The sequence below is a fragment of the Antechinus flavipes genome, chromosome 3 (genome assembly GCF_016432865.1).
Source record: "Antechinus flavipes isolate AdamAnt ecotype Samford, QLD, Australia chromosome 3, AdamAnt_v2, whole genome shotgun sequence".
Classification (NCBI taxonomy): Eukaryota; Metazoa; Chordata; class Mammalia; order Dasyuromorphia; family Dasyuridae; genus Antechinus; species Antechinus flavipes.
In genome coordinates, this window is record NC_067400.1 from 310,634,357 (window position 1) to 310,652,157 (window position 17,801).

At 35.0% G+C, this 17,801-nt stretch overlaps 1 long non-coding RNA gene across 1 annotated transcript in view; it reads left to right on the forward strand.

Annotated features, from left to right (window-relative positions):
- The first annotated feature begins 195 nt into the window (after positions 1-195).
- The window catches only part of LOC127554091 (uncharacterized), a 113,396-nt gene continuing 95,790 nt past the window's right edge, over positions 196-17,801 (forward strand). The window contains exon 1 of the long non-coding RNA XR_007951890.1: positions 196-301. This is a non-coding gene — a long non-coding RNA (uncharacterized LOC127554091). The remainder of the gene's footprint in view (positions 302-17,801) is intronic.

Below are 17,801 nucleotides of genomic sequence, written 5' to 3' on the forward strand. Positions count from 1 at the left end.
TATTATGAATGCTTTTGTTAAAGTGAATGGTTTATCTGGATAAACCTTCAAACTGTCCTTGATTTTGTTAATGAATAAAAACAGATTCCTCCTGCCAGACTTCCCTCTTGGATAGGTGTAGGTGGAAGTGGGTAAAAGACCACAATTGTTGTCCAGTGTACTCAGTTAAATCTCCTTTCTGAACTCTTCTGATGAACAAAGATATTAGTAAGTCTTCTGCTTGTTCCAAGTCTACTAATGATCCTGAATTTAGCTCATGGTAGTTTTCAGCTCAAGAACTAACAAGCTCCATAGGCCAGAGGTGAGTCACTTCAGTTTTTTAAGTCTCAGCATCTCTGTCTATAAAGTAGGGATAATTAGTTTCCCACTCCTACCCTCCCTCACAACGATACTATGGAAATTAATGAGCTAATATATCTAACATGTTTTGTACCCTTGGACCAAAGGTGTGACCAGGGTACCAAGAATAATCATTAGAGTTCTTGTTTCTGAGGCCTTGGTTTTGTGTGTGTGTGTGTGTGTGTGTGTGTGTGTGTGTACTCCCCCACACAATGAAAAAGCTAGTGAATATGTTTGACACAGAGTAAAAGAATTTTATCTGCCATGGTCTGACTCATTTTCACTAACAGGAAAGTGCCTACAAACATCCTCTCATGCAAACTTTTTTTTATTTTATTTTACCCACCCATACATCCTCCTTTCATCATAGTTTTTATTTAAATGGCTGGAGAAAATATATCCTGGTGTGAAATATACACACAAGCCTTTTTTGCTTCATCCCCTAAGGCCCTTCACAACAGCTCAATAGATAGATTGTACTGCATAGGACAGGCTGGTAGTCACAAACCTGCAAGAAGGCCAGGCCTGCCAGACATGATGGTCATTTTGGGGGGGATGGTCCTGGTGAAATTCCCTCTAGAATTCAGCTCTTAGTACAACAGACTTAGATGCAGAGATGCAATTAAGTTGGAAGCAATTCAGCAAAGAGCCAACAACAATGATTATGAGAATGGAGAGATTTCTTAATGAGGAAAGATTAAAGGAGCTTAATATGTGCAACTTGGCTAGGTGACAGAGTTGGGGGCAGCAAGAGAAATGATTACAGCTACAAATAATTGAAAGCATAAACAGACAGTGAAGAAATTTTTTTGCTAAGAATGTGAAGTTATAAATAGGAGAAAGTGACTAGAGAAGGAGACACACAATGATCAGAAATTTTTTGTAATTATAAGGATTATGATGATGAGAAATACTAAATGAAAGTCTCCAAATTAAAAAAAAATTCTACCATAATACAGATGACTTAGGAGTTTTGTGGGAAGACCAATGATATTCACTTTCACTAAAACTCAACATAATATATCCTTCCTACTGATCTTTTAAATAAGTCCCAAGGACCCTAAATTAAATGATCTATGTTGCTGAAATGTTCAAAATAACAGGAGATTTTAGCTTTATAATAATTTCCAGCAGGGGAAACACAAAGGCCATATACACATAAGACTGTTTCTGCTTTGCTTTGTTAAGAAAATAGGTAATATTTCTTTCCCCTTTATCCTGTCACATGGGCTTCTTATCCACTTTTTCAAGTCAGGACAAAGGGTGAAACATCAAAAAAGGAGATACTTTTAGTTTTAGAAAACAACAGTTTAAAAGATTCTACTATTAAATAGAACCATCATTTATAAATAAATAGAGAAAAATATTAAACAGAAAATGAGTTTTATCCAGACAAGTAATTTATTTGGCAATGTGCATGGTTGCAGAACAAACTGGATCCTTGAACTAAGGACCTTTAAGCTTGGTTTCTGCATAGTTATCATTCAATTTGGAGGGAATTAAATAACAGAAAAAATAGAATTATAAAGACTGAAGCATCTGGAGGGTATTGGGAGATGCTGAATTGAGAGGGAGAGAGGGTAGTTTTGTGACATTCCTTAAGTCAAGGGACCTTTAGATGGAGTAGTAATTTTTTGGTTTTTCAAAATTCACTTGATTTGTAAGCATCTAAAACTTAGCCTCACAAAATGGTGTATAAAGGCAAAATGGAATCACTAATATCATTTTTAATGTAACATTTCCCTCCTCTTCCTTTGATCCTGAGTTTCTCAAGCCACAGAATATTTAAATGCTTTTAACTATTAAGATTTTCTGGACAGAATGTCTACCTTAAATAGCACAAGGAGGTAGGGTGATAGGCACAAAGAGTACAAACTGAATCATAATCTCACATATCCCTTTAGGATACAAACTTTGTTAAATAGATTCTGCAGGAAACTTAAGTCAGTCTACAGATTAAACTACTTTGAAGGCTCACCATGGACTAATTTGAAAGGAAAGATTTATATGTCACCAAGGTAACTTAGAAAATTGAACATTTTTTAATGTAGCATTATATTCTCTTACTTAGTGATTTCATCAGAGCCAAATAATCATCTCTATGTAGGTTTCTTATATCTATATATGCAGCCCTGGTTTCTCTTCTGAACTCCAGTCCTTCCTCATCAACAGCCTATGAGGTATTTTAAAATGAATGTCTCATAAGTATCTCAAGCTCAATATATCCAGAACAAAACTCATTTTCCTTTTACTCAAACTCAACCTTCTTCTGAATTTTCCCATTACTGTGTAGAGTACTACCATCTCTTGTCACTTAGTATTATCTGTAAATCTTTACTGTCATTAACTCTACATATCCAATCAATTGCCAACCTTGTTGCCTACACCTTTATAATACCTCTTGTATTGCAATAAGAATAAATTTATTGTCTTGACATTACTGACTTCATTTTGTATTACCCTACCATTTTGTGTTTTGATGTTTAATAAATAGTTGCTGTGTGGTATAGTGTGATAAACATATATGTGTTCATAAGGAAGAGTTAAACATATAAGAATCCCAGAAAGGACAGACCACCAATGGAAAAATTTGGCAAGCAACCTAATCATTAGCTTATGTCATCAGGTAACGATGGAATTCATTGGTAAATAAATTAGGTACATAAAATAAACCATGAATTTGAGGATAGCAATCTATCTCCTATACTTTGATCTATTAGACCTCAGCCTGTTCTTGGCTTTCAACTAAGACTGGCTCTTGCCTTGAGATTCAGGGAGACTTGCCAGGCAGCCACAGAGGGAAACACAGAAAGGGAGTCTTGCAAGTGAATACCAGTATGAGAAACACTGGGAAACCCAGGAAAATCAGCTTGCTGTTTTGTTCCTAGTGGGGTTAAGGTTTATAATCTACTTGATAAATATATATTAATGTTTACACACATTAGATTAATAAAACTTGATTGCTAGCATTAAGAGGTATAAGTCTAATGAGTTTTTCAATTGCATTGGTTAGCATATCTAGCAGTGAATTACCATATGTTAAACAATCTCTTCTCTCTATTGCCTTGGCTACTCCTCAGTTCAATTCCTTATCACCTCTCACCTGGACTATGCAATAACCTTCTAATTGATTTCTTTGCCTCAAATCCAATTCCAATGCATCCTTTATTCAGGTGCCAAAATAATTTTCCTAAACCATAGATCTGAACATATCATTGCCATATCACCCTTTCCTGACACCCAATATAAAATAATGTAGTATACTCTTATCTCTAAGATCCAATGCAACCTTTTCTGTTTGGCATTTAAAGCACTCCACATTTTTCCTTGTCTTTCCAGTCATCTTACACATTTACTACCTTCTATGAGCCAGTCATAATGGACTACTTGTTGTATTGCCAGATAAGCTTCATCTCATTTGTCCTTGTGTTTCCATGTCTCCCATGTTTGAAACACTCTTTTCCTTTATTTTTTCTTCATTTTTTAATTTATGAAATAAAATAAACATTTCTAAAACAGGATAATAAATAGATGATTGTACATGAAATTACAACGCTATTATGTACAACTTACTATTCCTTTGAAATATATAATAAAGTTATCATGAAAATTTTTTTTCCATCCTCCTCAAAATGGCTACCATTAGACATAAATATGTGTGCATATGTGCATGTGTGTATGTGTGTATGTGTGTGAGACCATTATATACAAACTTCTACTTATCAGTTTTTTCATTGGCTACGTCTTCCTTTATATGTCCTTTGCAGCCAAATAGGATATTTATAATGGAATGCTCTATTTCGCCTCCACCTCATAGAATGTCTGACTTCCTTTTGTAGGAAGGCTTTTCAGTTCTTCTCATCTGCTGGCTTTCTCCCTCTAAGATTACTTTGAATTTAATCTTTATATTAACCCTAATATGTCTATTTATGCACGTTTCCACATTAGGAGTCAAGTTCTTTGAGGCCACAGAGTGTTTTCAAATGTCTGGCCCAGAAAAAAAAAAAAACAACAACACTTAATAAACAAACAATAAGTATATGTTTATATTTATATTATAGGAGGATTGTTAAAGGAATTAGAAATACTCAGGATAGAGAAAAGAGACTACTCAGTGGGTTCATGTATGATAACTTCTTTTTGTATTTAATGTAAATACATGTAAAAAAATATTCAATTTGCTTTGTTTATTCTCAGGGGTCAAAACCAAAATCATTGGATAGAAGTTGCAAAGAGACACATTTAGATTTTGAATTGGGAAGAAATACAAACAATTTAAGTTAGAGTTCAATGAGTTGGGCTATCTAGAGAGACAATAGATTCTCTCTTATTGGATTTTTTCAAGGAGAAGCTAAATGAGTCACTTGTTAGGTGTGTCACATTGTTGATTCATTCTTATATGTATGTTGGACTCCATGGCTCTTTGTAATTTCCACTCTTAAATTCTATGAAATGAACTATGTAATTCCTTTTGAACTCACTTGCAAACTGATTGGCCTTCAATAAATCACTTCCTCTGTCTCAAACTGGATTTTCTCTTCTGTTAAATAATCAGTTTGAACCAAATGATCTTTTATGTCATTTCCTGCTCTAAAATCTATGAGTCTGGATACATGTACACAAATATATAGTCTAATAGGTAGTTATGGAGGAATTATGGTAAACTAGGGAGTTTTAGATTTAGATTCAGAATGCCAGCTTTGGAATCCCAAATCAATCAATTAACAAACTTTTCTTAGATATTAGGGATACAAAGACAGAAGTAAACAAATCCTGCCCTCACAGGACATTCTAGGCAAATACATACATATTTATGTATATACAAAGCAAATGTAACAAACACAAAAGAAATATGAGTGAGGGATCACAAAAGGCCTCTTATAGACAGTGGCATTTAAAAGCATCATTTTTCCATCTCTTGCCACATATTTGCCACCATATTATGCCACCTAGGCAAGAAACCTATTTCTACTGGGTCTGTTTGCTCATCTGTCAAATGAGGGGAGTGATTAAAACTGATCTCTGAGGTCTCTTTTTAGCTCTAAATCTGAAATTCTTATATAAGATTATCAATTTTAATTTAGGTCTTTTCTATTTCCAAAATTGAAAGTAAACTGTTTTTAAAAGTATTTTGCATTTGTCTTTTCTTTATGAGTTATTAAGTGCTTTCAGTGATATCTGACTCCTCATGATTCAGTTTGGGGTTTCCTTGGCAAAGATACTGCAATGGTTTTCCATTTCCTTTTCTAGCTCATTTTACAGATGAAGCAACTAAGGCAGATGAGGATAAATGGTTGCTCAAATTCACACAGCTAGTAAACGTCTGAGGCCAAATTTGAACTTAGTTCTTCCTACACTCTATCCATTGTACCACCTATCTACCCTAATACTTGTGTATTTCCACAGCTGAAATACTTTCTCTATTTTTGGAAGTTTCTAGTATAATATATTTTATCATTCATTAATTTATCCAATAAATATATTAAGTACCCATTATATTCCAGATATTGTGCTAAGGGCTACATTTTACGTTTGTACATTTACATTGTACATGGATATAAAAAGAAGCAAAAGACAGTCCCTGTTCTCAAAGAAGTTACCATCAATGAGGGAGACAATCATTCACATACAAAGCAAGCCATAAATAAGTTAAATAGAAGTAAGGCATTGGAATTAAGAAGCATTGGGGAAGACTTCCTATACCAGGGCTTCTTAAAGTTTTTCCACTCACCATCTCTTTTGGCTCAAGAAAGTTTTATAGGACCACAGGTATTTACGTGTATATGTATAATAAGAATACAAATGTAACATTTACTAATAATAAATTGCAATTTTTCAGACTCCATATTCACTTATGCAACTTGTGTGGAGTCATGACCCACAATTTAAGAAGTTTATCCTATAAAAATTAAGATTTTAGTTGGAACTTAAAGGAAGCCAGGTAGTAGATAAGTAGTAAAGAAAAGAGACTTGTATTTAGCAGTATAATAAGCTGAAAGAAGCTATATTTAGAATTGAGAGGAATAGGTTCAATATCTGCCTCGAATTTTATGATATTGGGCAAGTTCTTAGTGTTAGATTCCACGTCTACAAAATGGCAATAACAATACTTTGATTACTTACCCAATAGGAGTGTTGCTTAGAAAAATGCTCAGAATATCTTCAGGTGCTGAATAAATCTGAGTTATTTCTACTGCGAATGCTAATGGTGACAAGTAGAAGCATGTGCTACCTGCAAATAATTTACATTTTGTTTGGGATCTATTAATCTCTTACATATGTAGATTACTTACAGGGCTCTGAGTGCTTTCGCCTACATAATTTCATTTGTCCTTCATATTAACCTTGTGAAGGTAGTGAATCTTTAATTATGAGCTATTTTTATAGAGGAAGACACTGAGGTCAGGGAAGATTTATTCAAGGTCAAGAGTGTAGTCAGGGGCATTGTGGTGGCATAATGTAGTAAGTTGACTAAATCTCCTGGTTTTCTGATTCCTACTTCTCTTTTCACTCTACCGTGTAGCCCAAGTATAATACAAATACTTTTGGGCTATTTGAATATCTTGGGAATTCATTTCAAAAAAAAGACTTATTTTAAAGAACTAATTGAGAAGAATCTGAGGAACTAGATTCTTCACCCTGACTTAATTTCTTGCATCCCATTCCACCCCAAGAACAAGCATTCTATCTCTTTAAAGCAAAATTTATTCTTGAGATAAGTATTGCACCATTTCAAGGGAGATAATTTGTGTAATTTCTTGTACCAATAATTCCTTTATATGTGTTAAGTATGGTAGTTGACTTCATAGAGATTAATACAATTGAATAAATAGCTGGGCTTTCTGTCATGTCTCTCCATCAACCAATGAAAGACAATGTGTCCATCAATGTATATATCCTGGAGAGACACTGCAAATATATAATTAATTGAGCCCAGAATTAGATAGGGGGAAAAGAGTGATATAGACTGCCTTTGGAAAAGTATACATGGCTTTTAATGATTCCCTAGCTTTTCCCTAAAATAAGAATGTTCTTATTAACAATAGCCTTCAGGTGATGCTTATGGCTATTGGTCATTGAATGCTACTATCTCTGAAGAATTGAAATTGAAAGTCACCCAACAGGCAAAAGGAATGTACTTGGTGGTTGTCAGCCAACTAAAAGACATTACCAGTGAAAAACTGTAAAGCAGTAGCAGTTAAAGATATGTCATTTAAGAGATATATCACTGTAGAAGATGGATCCCTCATAAACAAATGACAAGGGTAACTAATGGAAATTCTATTGGTGTCCACACATTGTCAAGAAATCCAGAGGAAGACCCTCAGTGCTCTGGATGAGTCTCTTTGAAAGATTTATGGGAATATGTTTATGAGTTACTAGAACGGGGGGGATATAGCTTGATAAAAATCTGTAATATTGGAGGAATTTTCCATATTGATGAAAATCACATCCCTCAATGCAAAATAAAATGTTGATAAGTTAGGAAACAATAGAGTAAAGAAAAAAGTCACACAAGTGATGGAGCATCCAGTTTAAAAAAACAACAACAACAAACCCTATTACAATTTGTGTAGTAGAAGCTAGGGAAAAGAAGAGACATACTACTGTACAATGATGGAAGAAGACTGGACTCAGAGCTGAGATTTACAAGATCTTCTCCCTTTAATGTCATCTCATAACAATTGGAATCAAATACTATAGTAGTCTATATTCTTGATTTGGATACTGGAAGAATTTTCCTACAAAATGCTAAATTTGTAACTTTATGTAATCAAGAATACTTCATGTAACATTTTTCTTTGTTATCAACTATACTACTTATTCTAGACAACCTTGAACAATATATTTTAAATTAATCCAATGCCAAATTTATTTGTTAAAAAAAAAAGAATACTGTCTTCTCATGGAGTCTGGGCCTGGACTCAGGTTACTAGACAAAGTAATATGAGAAATCAGAAATATTTACTTAATTTGATTCATTTGAATTCAATTAAATTCAAACCAACTATTTATGGAACTATTGATCTATGGAAACTATTCAATTTGTCACTTTTCTTTTAAGCTAGTTAAAATAAAATTGAATATTAGCCATAAGTCTTTCTCTAATATAATTTCACATCAAAGCATCTAAGTAGTGTCTTTGCAGTCTTGAAAACTGGCCTGGGAATGGATTTAGGCAGCATAGCATATTTCTGAGATCAGAGGACTGAGAGTGAGGAAGATGTGACTTTAAGTCTTATCTCAGACTCCTACTCATTCTCTGATCCTGGTACAGTAACCCATAATTTCTCTGTGCCTCATTTTTCTTATGTAAATATATATATATATGAGGTTGGAATTGATGGCTTCTAAAAACTTGTCTAGATTTAAATCTATAATAATAGGAAAAAAGCAATGGGAGAGAAGAGGGTGGGTATTATAATGAGAATGAATTTTATTTCCTTAATAAGATAGAGGGGACAAATTTTGTCCATTTAGCAGTTTTGCCTCCATTCTATTTTAATCTATTTTGTTACTGAATTGTTGTTTTGCTATAGAATGTTTTGCAACAATAAGATAAGCACTTGTAAGATACGATATAGTAAATGATATGTATATATTTATAAATAACTTCAAAATGTGTATGGATCCTCTTGTTGGACAAAACATCAATGGAAAAAAGTTATCAACAATGTTATCTCATGTAATGACCTACCAATCAAATCAAGTGGGAAATAAATTAGGAATACTCATAGATGGAACTATAAGAAATCCACTGGAGTCCTTTGCCATTAGCCTGCTCTTGGTTTACAACTAAGACAAATTGCTGCATTTTGACACTTGAGACTCAGCATGAAACTCAACATCCCACGTTTGTTTGAGGGCAGTGCTGATTGATGGAAACTACCTTGCAGAGAGATACACAACCCCCGATTGGTAGACAGGGAACCTTTACCTGAAGATCAGTACCTCTAAGAATCAAGTTGATGGTTTTGTTTTTTGTTTTTTGTTTTCTTAGAGAGGCTGCTATTTGTATAGGTTGTTCTTATTGATTAATAAAGTTTGATTGCATGCATTGAGAAGGGTAGTTGTAATGGATATTTTCTTAGCATAGGAAACAATAAATCAACTATAAGTGTGCACTGTGTACTATAAATTATAGGAGAAGGGTAGTGCAATTAATGACAGTTTTCTAAAGGAAGAGTACCAAGTCTTCAGCTGGCATACCAAACCTGTGTTATTATCCTAGACTTCCTCTAAACCTTTCCTAAGGAAGGAGATAAGCTAAGTGTTTTGGTTTCAGAGGGCCTTTCTGCTTCTGTGGAAGATAAAATGTCAACAAAGCTATGAATAGGCAGATTAGGTATTGTCAATAAAGAGTGTCTGAGACATAACAAATCAAGTAAAGGAGTAGGTCCTGTCAATGAACTTGAAAGGAAGATTTGCACATAAGCTGCATTTTCAATAATTCACCTGAGATGCATTTATTCAACAAATATTTATTGAGTTCCTACTATGTTCAAAGTACTTTGCTGAGTGCTTTAGGGAATAGAAAGAATTACACTTAAGCTCCAGTTCCTGCAAGAGAGATTTTTAAAATTTAGTCAAATATAGAACACACACACACACACACACACACACACACACACACACACACTTACACACAGAGAGAGAGAGAGTTTAAAAAAAAAAGAAAAAAAGAAAAGGATCCATGAAGAATGAATAGTTTAATGAATAATAGCAGAGGAGAGAAAGATCACTATGGATTAAAGATAGGAAAGAGCCCTCGAAGATGAAGGGACAATTGGAGGTGGGGACTTCAACTCAGATTTATAGACTATAGTAACATAGATTAAAAGGTAGATGGGACCTTACAGGTCATCGAATCAAACGTCCTCATTTTACAGGTGAGAAACAGGAATGGTATGGGTGATCAACAGATGGATGTTAGGAGGGATGACACTTCAGGAGAGGGGTATAGGATGAGAAAAGTTTGTAGCTAAGAATGGATTTGGCACATTTGTGGGGATGTTAAATAGCCTCTTCTCTCTCCAGGAGAGAGTTCACTTTTTGGAGTAGTGTAAAACAGAGTTGGGAAGGTAGCTTAGGGCCAGACTGTAAAAGGGACTTTCATTTTAGGATGAAAAGTTTAAAGCTTTTATCTTGTAAATAATGGGGATCTAATGAAGGTTTTAAGAAGAAATTTGATCTAACATTTATTGAAGGATATGGTGAATAAAGAGACCTATTAAAAGGGAATTGCAGTAATTCAAATGGTAGATGATGATGATCAAAAGTCAAAGGACATTATATAAACATAAAGAAGGGTTTGGATATCAAAGAAATTTCATACTATCAGTTAATAGAATAAAATAATTCTGAAGAAGATGGAAGGAAAAAGAGCAGATACTAGATATTGTTCAAGAATTCTTGCTATTTGAGTGGAGGGGAAACATATGAAGTCAGAAGGTAAGCTAAACTATTGGTTGAGATGGTAAATGTTGGTGAGATGGTAAGATAAATTATTTCATCAGGAGCTGTAACTAATCAAAGTTTTTAAGGCAATTAGGATGAAATTAGAGAAGGAATATAAGATGGATTGAGATCTGCCTTTATCTGGGAGAAGAAAAAACCATATAAAGAGAGCATAAGAAGAAAGGCTAGGTGGGCTAAAAGTAGCTCCTACTGCATTAGGGTATCTGTTTTTTCACATTCTTTATTTATCTGGGAGGGAATAAAAGATTATTCACATATAACTGTTCATCTGTATCCTTGGTTCATGCTGTGCCAGATTTCCAATATGGTATAAAACAACATATAAGGAATAAGTGATGTTAAATACACCATGTTCCAAGTCCAGTCTAAGATTCTCGTTATTTATTGTCACTAATTCTAACTCCATTGGACTCTTTGGTCAATATCTACCTCACTCTTTTTCTGTCTCAATCTTGGACAATTATAACCAAATTCTTCTTATTCTCTCTCCATATAGAAGAATGAAATTTTCTTCTTCTTCTTTTTTTAATAGTACTTTATTTTTAACAATTACATGTAAATATATTTTTCAATATTCATTTTTTATAAAATTCTGAGATCCATTTCCCCCCTTCTTCCCTTTCTACCATCCCTTTTCCAAGATGACAAGAAATTTGATATAACTTATACATGTGCATTCAAATAAATATATGTTTTTATTATAGTAAGTTTATTTATTTTTAATGCACAAAGAATGAGATTTTCAAATCAAATAAATAATGCTCAATAGTAAAGGTAGACTTGGAGTTTTAGAAACTGCTTTTATATCCTCTTAATTATGTGATCCAGTATTTTAGGTAATAGTATTTACTGACTACCAGAGTCAGAATAGAGAAACAGAATCTAACAGGGAGGTCTTGGAGAAAGGCAAGGGGGATTCAGGAGTTAACAAGTTAACAATCAGTTAAAAAAAAAAAAGAGTTTAAACTTTGTTGAACTTCTCAGGATAATTATGAGTTCTTTTGAGTAAAATCTCTATGGTCAAATCCAAGAGATAACATATCATAGATTTTTAGGTGGAGAACTTAGAGACCATTAAGCCCAACCCATCTCATTTTACAAATAAAGAAATTGAGAGCCATGAAAACTAAGTGATGTACCTAGAACTGTACATTATCTAAGTGAATGATGCATAATTTTGAAGCAGTCTTCTAGATGTTGTCTGCTATCCTATCCATTTCAGGGGGTCCTCAAACTTTTAAAATAGGGGCCCAGTTCACTGTCCCTCATACTGTTGGAGGGCCAGACTATAGTAAAAACAAAAACTTTGTTTTGTGGGTCTTTAAATAAAGAAACTTCATAGCCCTGGGTGAGGGGTATAATAGCCCTCAGCTGCTGCATCTGACCCATGGGCATAGTTTGAGGACCCCTGCACTAAATCATACTTTATCAGGATTCCATGAATTAAATAGACCTGAAGAAAGCTTGGAAAGGGGAGAAAGAAACTTGGAAACAAATTATCAGTTATCACAAGATATCAGAATGTGCTTTATAGTCCCTGAGGGAGCCTACGAGTAAGGGCACCACAGATTGAGACACTTGTAGACCAAAACAAACCCTGCATCTCTGAAGCATACCTTCAAACTCTAGGCTGGGAATGCATGCCAGTGTGAGAAGAAGACTTCAGGGACAAGATCTGGCAAAGGTCCAGTTTGATCCTGGAGGCCCAGAGTCATTGTGCAACAAAGTTGACATGTTCCTGAGCCAGTCTTACCTCTCAGTAGCTTCTCAGTTCTTTCTAACCAAGACTTGAAGTGGCTTTTTCCAGGGTAATCTGGACTATCCTTTGACCACCCAATCTAAACATATATTCTCCTGTGTTACCACAGTGCCCAGAACCAGACTGGGCTCCCAAGGATACATCAAACTATTCAGCAAGCTTCATCTTAGCTTTTGTTCAAAATAAAAATCACTGGACCATTTTTGGGCCTCCTGGGAGTTATGAGTTGTCAAGTCACTACTGTGCACTGTTCATTTAGAATAGCAAACTATTCAACTGTAAAGATCTAGGGAAAGTGATGGACATTCCAACGCATAAGACATAGAAATGAGGCTGAGTAAAACTGCTTAGGATGGGTACAAATCATTCTTTCATTTCCATGGGTCCTGAAAAGACCAAGAAACTGGTGGTATAAATTAATGACCAACCAAAGCAACTCAAGTCAGTCTTTTGAATAGAGTTGTGGGGTTATAGGAACCATTTAGGTCCAGTGTATCAAGAACAATCTATGGATCAGCATGTTATTTATTCAACTCCATTCAATTCAACTTCTTGAATTGTTTTTCAATTATACCCCACTCTCCTTGACCCCATTTTCTTGGTAAAGATACTGGAATAGTTTGCCATTTCCTTCTCCAGGTCATTTACAGATGAGGAAACTGAGGCAAACAAGGTTAAGTGATTTACAGAGGGTTAGTCAATTCTGAGGCCAGATGTGAAATAAGGAAGATGAGTCTTTCTGACTCTAGGCTCATTGTTCTATCCACTATAATACCTAGCTGTCTTATTCAATTAACATTTATTAATCATTAGCTCTCAATTAAATAAGGATTTATTCATCACTGTCTATATGTAAGGCTCTTTGCTATGTCCAGAAGATACCAAGATTGAGCTTTCACATTATTTATATTTTGGGAATCATAGATTTAGAATTGGAAATAAACTTGGAGAAAATAAGTTTCGTGACTTGGCCCAAATTGTGTAAGTAGTGAGTGGCAGTGCTGGATACCCTGACTCCAGACCAAACTTTCCACTCCATCAAGAATCCTGGGATGCAGTGATACTATAAGAGTGTTTTAGTTTAGTTCTGAAGGTTTTACAGAAATTAAGTCCTAAATTGGACTTGATCTAAGGTTTCAGGGATACCCTAAGGAGATCAGTCAGTTCACTGCTGGTTTCTCTAATCCCACTCAGGAAAAACTGTGCCCTTTTATGAAGTACACTGAATGGAGACTAACATAATCCCGAAACACTCCACCAGATTCAGCTCTGTCCTTTACTCGCAGATCAGAATCACCTGCTTAGGAACTGAATTGGATAGTATGAGCCACGGATACCTTTATAAGGGAAGCCAAAAAGATATCTTGGCAATTATCTCACCTTTTTTTTGTTATCTGAACACATAGCTCCCTTTTGGATTCTGCAGAACAGATCAAGGAGCACAGTAACATCAGCTTGTTCTCAGATGGATCTCATGGCTTACTGGTGCTTTAAGTATCTATTTTATTATGGTTTTGCTATGTAAGCTGGGCATAGACTCATAGAGAGTAAGCCGCAGGTACCTATAAGCTAGCTTACCTATGCCTGCTGGCGCACCGATGTAGACTGACAGCCAGAAGCAGCATACAGCGCCCTGTATCCTACCTAGACCATCCTTCATTATGAAAGATGCCAGTCATTTTCCATCTAAATGTACAATCATTCCACACAGACCTGCTGTGGTCCCGATACTAACACTGCAATTTATTTATGGCTTTTCAGGAAATTTGTCATGGAAACTGAATACAGAACACATCTATTTTGTATATATGCATGCATGCAGTGTGAGTGCACATGTGTGTATCCCACAGGTTAGGAAGCTACTGTCATTCTTTTGCCTTTTCTTCATAGACCTAGAGCATGGCAGGTTAAAAGGTTGGTATAAAGGGTGCAAGCACACTCATTATAATACTCAGTTGTTCCTCTGATAAAGTTAACCATTGCTTTCATTGGCAACTAGGTGCCCAGTGAATGGAACCCTGAGCCTGAAGTCATGAAGACTTGAATTCAAATATGACCCCAACTGTCTAACCTTGGACAAACTCTGTGTATAAATTTTCTCCTCCAGAAATTTGGGGTAATAATAGCTCCTACCAAATGAGACAATATTTGTAAAAATTTAGCTTAGTGTCTTGCACATAATAATTACTTAACACATGATTATTTCCTTCTTTCTGTTTCTCCTCACACTTGCTTTTTTCTAAGATACTAGAATAGGATCAAAGCTGCCTTATAGTGTCTACTTCTCCAGTGTTGTTTGCTTTCAATAAGCAGAACAGTATCTTTAAAGCAACATCTTGGTCCTTTCCTTATTCATTCACAAAGCTGAGAAAGTCAATTTTATGCTGCTCCTTTTTCTGAAGATATTAGCAGACTAAAATTCTCAAACAAAATTTTAAAATTCAGTAGCCAAAGCATATTTTGATTTCAAGTTGCTGCCCCAAGTAACTCACAGATAAGAGATGGAATTTCTTTTAACTATGCGATCTAACTTCCAATTTTCAAACCATTTACTTATACTAAAGTGACCAATCAAAATGCCTCAATAATTTAGCACTGACTAAGCTCTTAGCATATGACAGCTAGGTGACAGAGTAAATAAAATATAGGGCCTCAATTCAAATGTGGCCACAGACACTTCCTAGTTGTGTGACCCTGTACAAGTCATTTAACTCTGTTTGCCTCAGTTTCCTCATCTGTAAAATAGCTGAGAAAGAAATGGCAAACCACTCCAGTATCTTTGCCAAGAAAACCCCAGTGGAGTTACAAAGATTTGGACACTACTGAAAATAACTGAATAACAACACAACAACAACAACAACAACAACAACAACAAAACAATATATAGACTAATGTGAGTTATCTTAGACTAATGTGAGTTATCTTTCCTACTTCTCTGAGATTCTTGATGTTCATTGGAAAGTATGAGTGCCACCTGCTAATCCCAAAGTGTCAAAATGCAACCACCTGGCCCCATACTTCCAAGTGCAGCCAGAACCAGATAAAATGTAATTGGGAAATGTTTAACCAAATAAATTAATATATAGATACATACAGATAATGTTAATATGTAGTTTTCTAAGTCAATGAGCAACCCACAAGAATCCTTATAAATGTTTTAGTGTCTGTCTACTTGAGTTTTATGCCATTGTTGTAAGTCCATGTACTGATCATCCTTACAAACACTATGTTCGTCATGAAAATATCATTGAATTGAGTGGGAAGAATGGTTAGTGTTCAGACACCTGAATCAAGAGAGTAAGTAACTTTAGTCTCTCCTAGAGTGTTAATATGGTAATGTGCCTTTTTCTCTGATGTGCTCTTTATATGAATTTTTCTCGTTTCTTTACCATTTTTATCTTTTGAGAAGTTACCTTCTTTCAAAATCCAATTCAAATGCCAGCTCCTACATGAAGTCTTGGATTCATAAATTCAAAGCTGAAGGGACGAAGAGGTCGTTTTGTCTAAACTCAATTTTAGAGATAGAATGAAAACTGAGACCCAGAGAAATTAAGTAATTTAACCAAGATCACACAGCAAATAATTGGCAGAGCCAAGGGTTGAGTCCAGTTTCTTCTTACTCCAAATTTAGGGCCCTCTATGAATTATCCATCAACAATAATCTTCCCTATCTTCCAGATCTCTCATAGCACTTTAATATCTAATACACTCCTATTTCATGTTGTAGTTATTAGTGTATATAATCTTCTTCATTTGGATCACAAGCTCCTTGAGAATAAAGATAGTCTCAATTATTTCCCTACCTTACCTAGCACCTAGTACAATGTTCTCTCTCTATATATATATTAGGTATTTATTGCTTAGTTAAATTGATCTCAGGAAGGAGAGAGAAGAACCAGAAGGGTAAAGATGCTCCAGAGTTATTCTCCCTTCTCCTGTGACATTAGAGAAAGATTAAACTCTACCCCACCATGTACACACACGTATACACAAACATACACACACACACACACACACACATCATATATACATACACACACACGTATGTACATAGATGCTTTTTATTCTTCAGAAAGGATCATAGACTCTCTCAGGAGAAATCATATTCTTGTATTTCTGTATATGCCTTTGTCTTACCAGTTAGTTCAGACAGAAATTTCTGCTTCATACTTGGATCTTGATCAAAGCTGCTTCAAGCCAGGTGGTATCTGCGTGGCCAGAAATTATCCCTATTTGCATCTATCAATGTCAAGTCAATGCCAGGCTCATTCTGAAAATTAAACACTGCAGACTCCTTCTTTCTTAGGTCCTTACTATTCCCACTAAAGACTACTTTTATAAGGTGCTTTTCAGAAAACTCTTTATACTTGTTCCCTTAGGAATAGGGTGCCTTTGAAATGGACCCAAAACAAAGCCAGAGTGTCAGTCCTGTCCCTTGGGTTTTGACTAAAAAAGAAAGAGAATGAGATAGTAGGAAGAGGAGAAAGAGTTTCTACTATTCAGTCAGAAATTGATCTCTCTTTTGTCTCCACAGAAGCTATTATGAAGTGGGAAACTGTAAAAGCCACTGATTTCCTTCACCCTTTATACATAGTTCCTTCTCCCATGGACAAATTCTAGTGGGGAGGGGGGCATTGGTAGAAAAGTAGCTGTCTAGTAAAGGATGGTTGGAGTGTGGACATCCATACTACTCAGACTAGACTTTTATAGTTTAATATGCCAATGAAATATTATATTTGGCTAAAGGGAATAGCTTCAGATAACTCTTGTTAAATTTAATAAAAAGGAACTTCTATAAATGTGGTTCTGGAAGTCCAAAGATGGATGGTCTTTCAGTATGTAGCTGCCTGTTACAGCACAGTTAATGGTTGGATCACCTGCAGATGAGACTTATTGAAAAACCTCAGAGAATTCTCATGTCTTAAACCCAGATATCAGAAAAGTACAAAGATGAACATAGAAAGTCATTTGAACTCAAACAGATGAAAATGGAATGATTGCAACTGGTGTTTTTCTCTTGATTTCCTATGAAAAATCCAATTATTGGAAAGGTATTTTGTTGAATGTTTTTATTTGGGTCAAAAGTATTGATGGATAATTTATTTTGAACAAGTGGTAGAAATACCTAAAAATTATTCATCTTTTAATCTATTTCTTTCTCTCTCTTTATTTCTGTCTCTCTCTATGTGTGTGTGTGTGTCATCCTCTCCATTCTGGAATCAAA